Source organism: Egretta garzetta, unplaced genomic scaffold (genome assembly GCF_000687185.1).
Source record: "Egretta garzetta isolate BGI_Z169 unplaced genomic scaffold, ASM68718v1 scaffold251, whole genome shotgun sequence".
NCBI classification, from domain to species: domain Eukaryota; kingdom Metazoa; phylum Chordata; class Aves; order Pelecaniformes; family Ardeidae; genus Egretta; species Egretta garzetta.
The window spans coordinates 1,863,087-1,873,327 of record NW_009258952.1 but is presented as its reverse complement, the minus strand read 5'-3'; the positions used below and the strand labels follow the sequence as shown (position 1 = coordinate 1,873,327).

Below are 10,241 nucleotides of genomic sequence, written 5' to 3'. Positions count from 1 at the left end.
CTATTGCACAAGCTTACCCATCACACACTCCATTTCACAACTGTAAACATCAAACAAAAAAATACACATATTCATAGCCACTCGAAGTACTGGTCACACTCCAGTCCGAGTTTTAATGGATCAGTTCTGTTTAATGGATTAGCCTGGTAAACTTCTCAACCTTTATGCTTAAGGACTGGTCTAGGTGATACCCAGCATGTTACTGTTACATCAGGTTTGGCACATCATAGCTCAGCCAACAGCACAGAAACTGCCTAGAATTATTAATAGCTAGTTAAGCTCTGAATTATTCAATTCACAATTTTTCATTCTGCATTGCCAGATAAAACCTGGATCAGGATATTGAAGAGGGGCATGTCCAAGCACCAACTTGCATACTGCTTGTTCCCAGCTGTCAATCCCCAAGCGAGCACTCTAGCCAGGGAGCTGTGGCATGGCATTATTATAAAGGAGCCATCACACCCCTCAGAAATGCTGCCACCACCACCTTGCATGAAGGGGAAACAAGACCCCTGTAGTGACACTGCCTTGCAACAGGCAGACTACGGAAGTTCAGTTATTTTATTTGATGCTTGCTTTGTCCCCAGCTTATCAGTTTTCCCTCCCAAAGAGCTTAAAAAGCCTTCCCTGCTCCTCTTGAAGACACACTGAGGTCTTCCTCTGACTTCTGTATCCCTCTTCCCACCCCCTATTTTCACTTTCTCAAAAGATGCTTCTTGAATAGGAAAGTACTTTTCATTGGGGACGGGAGGGAAGTAAGTTTCACCAAGGTGAAGTTTGCTCTTGAACTGTAAATAAGAAACAAAAGTACATTAAAGACTTCACATACCAGTGTGCTAGAATGGAATTAAAGATGACTGTAAATTTATTCCACTGAAGTTCTCCCTTTTGATGTTTACTCCAAAAACATTCTCGCTCCACTGCAGGAAGCACTCAACAGGTTGCTCTGCAGATTCCGCTGATGCTCAAGTTGCTTGCTTTCTTACACAATTTCCAAAAATCTTTCATGCCAAAAAACCTGCTCAGTGGCAGGCATGCAAGCCAACTGAAACCATTCAGCTTCAGAGCATTAATTCCAACAGTTTTCACTTGCTACTGTTCAGAAACACGTGGAAACTAATTCTCCCTATCACTGCTGCTCTTGTCAACCACAGCACTCATGTTCATCTGCAATCTACGCACAAAGGTATCAAAGCAGGATGCCCCAAATACTCTTTAAGAGTGGCACAAGTTTCCCAATTAAAGATTCAGACAGCGTCTGTGATTTATCATAGAATGCTTCGGGTTGCAAGGGACCTTTAGAGGTCATCTAGTCCAACCCCCCTGCAGTGAGCACAGACATCTTCAACCAGATCAGGTTGCTCAGAGCCCCGTCCAACCTTGGCCTTGAATGTTTCCAGGGATGGGGCCTCCACTACCTCTCTAGGCAAACCAGTCCAGTGTTTCACCACCCTCACCATAAAGAATTTCTTCCTAATACCTCATCTAAATCTACTCTCTTTCAGTTTAAAACCACTACCCCTTGTCCTGTCACTACAGGCCCTACTAAAAAGTCTGTCCCTATAAGCTCCCTTCGAGTACTGAAAGGCTGCAATAAAGTCTCCCTGCAGCCTTCTCTTCTCCAGGCTGAACAATCTTTTGATGCAGCCCAGGATACAGTTGGCTTTCTGTGCTGTGAGCACACACTGCTAGCTCATGTCCAGCTTTTCACCCACCAGTACCCCCGAAGTCCTTCTCTTTAGAGCTGCTCTCAATCCCTTCATCCCCCAGCCTGTGCTGATACCAGAGGTTGCCCCAACCCAGAACAATTCACAGGAAGAAATTTTACTTAATAACATGAACAACTTGAAGCTGAGAAGCTGGTATTCTAAGCAACGCCCCCAGAGAGGTACGTTAGGCAAAAGGCTCACCCACCATCCCGGCCACGCTCTCAGAGCACCAGCTGCCTTTCCTGCAGGACTGTTAAAACCAAGTCTTCACAACCACGACTCACAGGGAAACATACTGAACAAGTACCCCCATACGCACTCCAGCAAAGCCATGGAACTCCTGCTACTTTTATAGCAGCGCTCTGTACTGGCTAACCAACCTCACCAGCAGGCAGTTTGTGCAGCACTGCACGTGGCGGCGGTGCCCTGCAACGTACACAGCATCTCTCTGGCAGCTGTTACACGCCTGGTGAGCTTCTGGTTTTTTCCTTCCTTGATGGGAAACGCAACTAAAACAAGTTTACATTGAACTGGTTGCTGGAACTGAGTAATAAAGCATGCGCTTGCAGCAGACTTACTTCTCTGAACAAATTAACTGTTGGAGACAATGCAGTCCAAAACTGAATTCTGCCCCTAACATTAAATACTCAGAGAGTCCTCTAGGAAAAAAAAAAAAAATAGTTGACTGAGTATTTAAAGATTAACATGAAGGGCAGGAAAGCAGGACTCGTTCGTGTCTAAAAATCAACCTCTTATTCAAAGCGGCATTCGGCCACTGCATTTTACTTTTCCAAAGAATTTTACTACTACCTGCTTAGCATCCACATTTGTTCTGCTAGACTGAGTGAAGTGCTGATGTGTTTTCTAGCAAGGCACTGAACCCAGAAAGGACCATGATTTAGACTGATCTGGAGTTGTAGCAGAGCATCAAGATCAGTATACAAAGCTCAAGCAGCAGTTCACAAGATACAGACAGGTCTCACTGCTGTACCTCAGCATTTGCTAGAAGTGCGTTAAGAAATGCAAATGTATTTCAGAAAAGGCTAGTATTTAAGACCAATCCCTAGAAACAGTTATTTAAATGGTAGCAGCGATTGTTTATTCCTTCCTCAGAGTCTTCAGATGAGGAGGTTTAAAGTGGGTGACCAGAACAGACCTTTACTGCAGCTAAGGGTAGATCTATTGGAGAAAACAACAGTAAAGCTTTCAAGTCTTCCCCTCCATCCAAATTACTGCACTTAAATCATATGACAGTAGTAGACAGCTAGAAGCCACAGTACAGTTTTTAACAGTTAAGCTACATAAAGTAAAGGCCAACTTCTGTGGACCACAGGAACCCCCCACACACATACCCTTAACTTGGGTTTGGGGTGTGTCCCCACCCCAAGGTTGAGGCTGAGGTCCCCACGCATCCTGGAGCGATACCCTTAACTTGGGTTTGGGGTGTGTCCCCACGCATCCTGGAGCAGGAGCTGGTGAGGAAGACAGCGTGCAGGGGTCCAAACACAGCCTGAGACCTGGGAGAAGTAGGGAGCCAGGCCCATGCTGTGCTCAGTCTTGCTCGGTAAGATGATCAGGGATGAGCAAGTGCTTGCAACCAGCAGCACCACCCCAGCTTGCCATTTCAGACACATCACCTGGCCTTCTTTAGATGTCCAGTTATCTCCTTGAGATCCTCTGCAGTAACTTCTGCTCCCTGCTCCTTCAAGTGACTCCAGAGGCGGTGACAGACCACACGGCTATGTTCTGGACACAGCGGGTGGACGCATCCAGGATGCATCTCTTGCTCAAGGGCCCGTACTGTACCTACTCAGGGCACTATAGCTGTGTGGCATCCAAAGACTCTGCCTAGGCAGTAGGCACAAAGGGCTGTCACAACCCAGAGGACAAGAATGTAAAACAAATACCTGCCAGGCAGGCACCAGAGCCATCCTGGAAAATGAAAAAGACAAGAACTCACTGCAGGTCTCTCCTTTCACTGGAGATCAAATCCCCTCTGGAAAAAAAAAGAAGTTTTAGAGCACAACACTGCAAGTGGCTCAGCGAGGAGATGAAACACACAGCATGAATGGTGCTTTTAAGAGCCCACGGCTCCAAGCAAAGCACACTGCAGTAAAACGGCCTGTTTTCCTTCTGCCAAGGCAGTGATATCTGACAACAGGGAAGTCAATATTTAAATAAGGCTCCTTCTGCACCCAGTGCACTAGGCTGGTACATCTCCTGATGCTTCTCATCCCCGAATGCACGTCAGCAGCTCAGCAAGCCTCTTTGGGGACTGCCTAGCACAGATTTGAGTGGTGCTATGGAAACAGCATGCAGCAGCGTGCGATCCACTCATGCGGACCGAAGCCCGTCTATGTTCAGGCATAAAACTAAGCTTTGCAAACGGTAATCAAAGCACACAGAAGAGTCAGCAGATTAGTTAAAAACAGTGACTGATCTCGGGGCTTCTGCTCTGCCTTCCGCCCACTGCTCGAGACTCCTCAGATTTGGACAAAACACTTTTGAGCTGTGCTGAAGGTATTTGTCTTCTACAGGGCAATACAGTGACTAGAGAGCAAGACATGCTTCAGCCAGTGCGAGCTGTGCCCATTTCATACCCCCAACCCTTCTTCTGGGTTGGAAGCACTGATTCCTACTTGCAGGACAGCTTCTTTAAAGATATAGGCAAGTGCTTGTACATCTCCACTCCCAGGAGCCTGTGTGAGGAAAGGCATGGGACATATGAGGACCCTAGACTACTCTGCAGAGACTACAAGGGACCAGAAGATGCAAGTTTAGAGAAATGGCCTTCTTCAAAGGCATCCCTTCCTGCCAGCAGCTGCAGATGTCCACTGTTATACAAGTATTCCCAGGGACTGGAATGCTGTAAAGCACTGCAATGAACTGATGTGCAATGACTCAAGTGGAAGCATCAGAGGGGTTTCTTTTAAATTCTGCTGTCCTGATCAAGTTAATCAAGACTTTCTAATGCCAAGATGTGATACATGCTTAGGCAGAGAACAATCGAAGAGAGGGGGATGATAAGGATTGCTTTTTGCTCAATGTTAGGACTCCTGCTAGTAGTTTAAAGTACTTTAGAAAAAAGTAGACAAAGCAAAACAGACATGAGCAACATCCCCAGTGCTCACAGCTGAAACATGCAGTTTTGCCATGCTAAGGAGCAGCTAATAAGCATTACTTAGCTTATTTTTCAACATCTTTGAGGTTTTTCTCATGAACCGAGATCATTACCAAGCATGGGCTCTGATCCTAGTGAAGCACGGGGAAAGCACCTGACTGAAAACACCAACTCCAGCCCAGGTTCCCTCCCCTGGCTCATCCTTTCATCTGTATCTCAGGCTTAGGGGTCTCTGATGAAACTCCACTCCCCTCTAGCTGCTAGAGAAGGGAAAGCAAAACACAAAAAACCCTGCCCTTCTGCCTCTGCTAGCCTCTCCCACCACCCCCAGCAAGCTGCAGCTGCTCACCAGCCTCTTTGTTACCCCATGATACCATATTGCCATTACTAGTAACAGGCCATAAGCTTTGAACCGAGTTTGCAAGGCCTCAGGACTAGAGGCTTGTCAGGCTTGCTCTGCCTTGAAGTCTTCCTGATTTGCCTACAGCTTTGTTTTACTTGGTGTATCTCAGAAAGCAGAGATACGGGATGCCACAGTACAGGCATGGTATGATAACAGGGCACAGGGTTGACAGTGGAGACCCCACGGCTGTAAGAAAGTCATCAATCGCCAATGGAGATGTGCAGCTGGGTAAAACTATTTTAGAGGTAACAAAGAAGTAATATCTAACATACATAAAAGGCACTATTATATAATAGATTCGGATGTAACATGAAGCTTGCAGAGCAATGGAAGAAAGACCAAATGCACAAAAATAAAACATAACAGAAGAACCCTACAGTGAGGAAGAAGCCACCATCAACATCCCACTCCTCCCAGCAAAGGAGTCTCAATACTGAGAACTTGCTATAATACCCCTGCCACCACCAAAAATGACACTACCAGCCTCAGAAGCCAGGGTAAGGATGAGAATAACACCAGGAAAGGGTGCAGAAACCAAGTGCATACAATGCTACCTTTACTATTACTAGGACTTTATCTGCATAAATAGTCTTTTTCTGTAGTAACATCCAAACTAATAATCATTCTTGAATTAGATTGTTAAAATTTCAGTTATACTAACAATAAGTTACTGGCTCTCTTGTGTGTGTATATATATATGTTTATATACACAGACACACACAAAGTGCGCTTCTTCTTTGCCTATTAAGTTTTTAAGCGTAGTACAAATTTGTTGTGGTTCTGGTAGGGTATAAGCAGGAGAGGGGCAGTTCAGAAGCCTGTCACTCCGAACCGTGTGTGGCACAGCATGTTCCTACAGACCTCAGTTTTGCAGAAATTAATGGAGCTTCCCAGGCTCAGCCAAGGCACTGTATACATTTGCTGGAGCACCCCACTGTCAGTCAGCATCCGAGGATGCTTATTGCTCTGCTCTCACACTCTGCAACAGAGAAGTCAGCTTGTGAAACAGGAAAGCTGCCTCTTTCAGTGACAGCATTCACACCACAATAGCATTGGTTTCTCGCTAGATAGCATCAATCCACCCCTTTCAGTCTGGGAGCAAGTAATAGCACAATGAGCGTTTTTCCGCACGCCAGCCTTTGCTGGCAGCCAGCGTGCTCTCCTCTGCACTGCCCCCTCCCCAGGGGCAAATGGCTGCAGACTCATGCAGACGATTGCCACCACTTGTAGCTGCAACAGCAGAAAAATCCATGTAGCTGTTTACACCTCTGCCAGAGGTGAGTGTTTTCATAGCAGGTCAACTATATTCAACACCAGTTACCCTAGCTCAGGGCATCACTCTGCCAAACCCAACACACAGCTACGTGTTCTTTCAGCTCCCTTAACCAGGGGCAGAGGAGAAGGAGGAAGAGGAGCAAGAGGAAATGGAAGGAGTGACATTGAACCTTCAGGACAGATCCAGATTAGAAAGTTATGGGTAGCTGTTCTTTTACTGCAGCCTTTTTGAAAAGGGAAGGCTTGTGGTTGAAAGCCTACCCTCCAGTACCAGGTTTTTGAGTGAAGGCTCCCAATCTCTCTGGCTAATACACACCCAAATATGAGGGACTTTGAAGATGCTCGCTACCTTTAACAGGAGAGAAAGCTGTCCCTCAGGAGTCTTAAATTGAAGCTGACAGAGAGTGACAGTTTTGGCTGAATAAGAGCATTTCAATTTAGTGCTTAATCTCACTTAATGCTCGCTTTCCCTTTCAGTCACCCTTTGACATTTTTCTGCTTACTCACTGCAGGATATTAAAAGGACAAGGGTAAACACCTCCTTTCCTCCATATAGCAAATCTCAAATCAGAAATGCCAGTATCACAAAGACTCCAGTGGGGTCATCATCATCCTACCTAGAGGTGAGCTTCTCTTAAAAACATGAAAAACCCCACACCCATCAGACATCTGCTGCACAGGGCTCAGCAACCAACACTGTTGTTCTTTCCTATTAAACTAAGAATAAAGTTGCTTGGGTTTTTTTTCTTCTGAAAGCTGGTCAAGAAAACATTGGCTTTCAAGAAGACTCCCCACACTGTATCTGCTGCCATGGAAACATCCCTTTTTGAAGAGATACAGCTGATATCCTCCGTTACCTGCCATGGTATGATAACAGGGCACAGGGTTGACAGTGGAGACCCCACGGCTGTAAGAAAGTCATCAATCGCCAATGGAGATGTGCAGCTGGGTAAAACTATTTTAGAGGTAACAAAGAAGTAATATCTAACATACATAAAAGGCACTATTATATAATAGATTCGGATGTAACATGAAGCTTGCAGAGCAATGGAAGAAAGACCAAATGCACAAAAATAAAACATAACAGAAGAACCCTACAGTGAGGAAGAAGCCACCATCAACATCCCACTCCTCCCAGCAAAGGAGTCTCAATACTGAGAACTTGCTATAATACCCCTGCCACCACCAAAAATGACACTACCAGCCTCAGAAGCCAGGGTAAGGATGAGAATAACACCAGGAAAGGGTGCAGAAACCAAGTGCATACAATGCTACCTTTACTATTACTAGGACTTTATCTGCATAAATAGTCTTTTTCTGTAGTAACATCCAAACTAATAATCATTCTTGAATTAGATTGTTAAAATTTCAGTTATACTAACAATAAGTTACTGGCTCTCTTGTGTGTGTATATATATATGTTTATATACACAGACACACACAAAGTGCGCTTCTTCTTTGCCTATTAAGTTTTTAAGCGTAGTACAAATTTGTTGTGGTTCTGGTAGGGTATAAGCAGGAGAGGGGCAGTTCAGAAGCCTGTCACTCCGAACCGTGTGTGGCACAGCATGTTCCTACAGACCTCAGTTTTGCAGAAATTAATGGAGCTTCCCAGGCTCAGCCAAGGCACTGTATACATTTGCTGGAGCACCCCACTGTCAGTCAGCATCCGAGGATGCTTATTGCTCTGCTCTCACACTCTGCAACAGAGAAGTCAGCTTGTGAAACAGGAAAGCTGCCTCTTTCAGTGACAGCATTCACACCACAATAGCATTGGTTTCTCGCTAGATAGCATCAATCCACCCCTTTCAGTCTGGGAGCAAGTAATAGCACAATGAGCGTTTTTCCGCACGCCAGCCTTTGCTGGCAGCCAGCGTGCTCTCCTCTGCACTGCCCCCTCCCCAGGGGCAAATGGCTGCAGACTCATGCAGACGATTGCCACCACTTGTAGCTGCAACAGCAGAAAAATCCATATAGCTGTTTACACCTCTGCCAGAGGTGAGTGTTTTCATAGCAGGTCAACTATATTCAACACCAGTTACCCTAGCTCAGGGCATCACTCTGCCAAACCCAACACACAGCTACGTGTTCTTTCAGCTCCCTTAACCAGGGGCAGAGGAGAAGGAGGAAGAGGAGCAAGAGGAAATGGAAGGAGTGACATTGAACCTTCAGGACAGATCCAGATTAGAAAGTTATGGGTAGCTGTTCTTTTACTGCAGCCTTTTTGAAAAGGGAAGGCTTGTGGTTGAAAGCCTACCCTCCAGTACCAGGTTTTTGAGTGAAGGCTCCCAATCTCTCTGGCTAATACACACCCAAATATGAGGGACTTTGAAGATGCTCGCTACCTTTAACAGGAGAGAAAGCTGTCCCTCAGGAGTCTTAAATTGAAGCTGACAGAGAGTGACAGTTTTGGCTGAATAAGAGCATTTCAATTTAGTGCTTAATCTCACTTAATGCTCGCTTTCCCTTTCAGTCACCCTTTGACATTTTTCTGCTTACTCACTGCAGGATATTAAAAGGACAAGGGTAAACACCTCCTTTCCTCCATATAGCAAATCTCAAATCAGAAATGCCAGTATCACAAAGACTCCAGTGGGGTCATCATCATCCTACCTAGAGGTGAGCTTCTCTTAAAAACATGAAAAACCCCACACCCATCAGACATCTGCTGCACAGGGCTCAGCAACCAACACTGTTGTTCTTTCCTATTAAACTAAGAATAAAGTTGCTTGGGTTTTTTTTCTTCTGAAAGCTGGTCAAGAAAACATTGGCTTTCAAGAAGACTCCCCACACTGTATCTGCTGCCATGGAAACATCCCTTTTTGAAGAGATACAGCTGATATCCTCCGTTACCTGCAGTAATGTCCAGCACCGTCAGGAATCAGCAATCCACAAACAACTCGCTGATTTTTACGTGGCAAATCTAGTCCCTTGACTTCACACAAGACTTCTCTGTATTAGGTGAGGGGCTCCCTCCCCATGAAAATTGTCTGGACCTCTTCCTGTTAAAGGAGAAAATGGTCGTGAAGGAAGAGGACAAAGCCCACCCAGTGCCCCAGCCGTTACAACACTTGGGGCAGCCAAAGCAGCTTTCAGGGTGCCCTCACCCAGCAGGGCCAGTACATGGCAGAAAGCATCAGATGCCCCAATGCCCATTTCCCTCGCCACCCAGCTCCTCCTGGGACCATGCTGGGATCTGGCTCACAAAGCAGAGGCTGTTAGTCAAGGGCTACTGTGTTTAGCAGCTGTAGAAGCTAAGGAAAAAAAAAATGCATGTACAAGATAGACAGGAGTGAGAAAATGAATACAAATAAAATGCCCAAAGCATAGCAGTGCCATATACGGTTACTGCCAACCCCTACAGATGGAAGGGACTATGCTCAGAAGTCTCCAGGCACAGCTGAAAGCAGCTCAATAGCACTCACGCCCAGGCCAGCTTTAGGAGAGGTGTTAACATATGGCAGCCAACTTCAGCCATAAAAATCAGCTGTTCCCACTTTACCCACAAAGCACACAGATGGAGCAGAGCAAGGCGCTTGCCCAGCCCGCACCAGCGCAGCTCTTAAACCAGAGCTGAGGCGCAGTGTTTTGTTTTAAGCCAGCAAGGTCAGACCTAGCCTCCGAGGTCTCCTGTTGCTTAGAAGGGCATTTGCAGTGGGAGAAAGGGGAACCCACAGGCTGTTTCATAGGGCCTCAAAGTGTGGGAAACTGGAACAAACAGGACTTGCACCAG

At 45.9% G+C, this 10,241-nt stretch overlaps 1 protein-coding gene across 1 annotated transcript in view; it reads right to left on the bottom strand.

The window, feature by feature from the left end:
* TPD52 (tumor protein D52) overlaps positions 1-9,385 on the bottom strand; it is a 36,730-nt gene extending 27,345 nt beyond the window's left edge. Inside the window, exon 1 of the mRNA XM_035890098.1 lies at positions 9,362-9,385. The gene's annotated coding sequence lies outside the window, so the exon portion shown is untranslated. The remainder of the gene's footprint in view (positions 1-9,361) is intronic.
* Between the last annotated feature and the right edge of the window lie 856 nt (positions 9,386-10,241).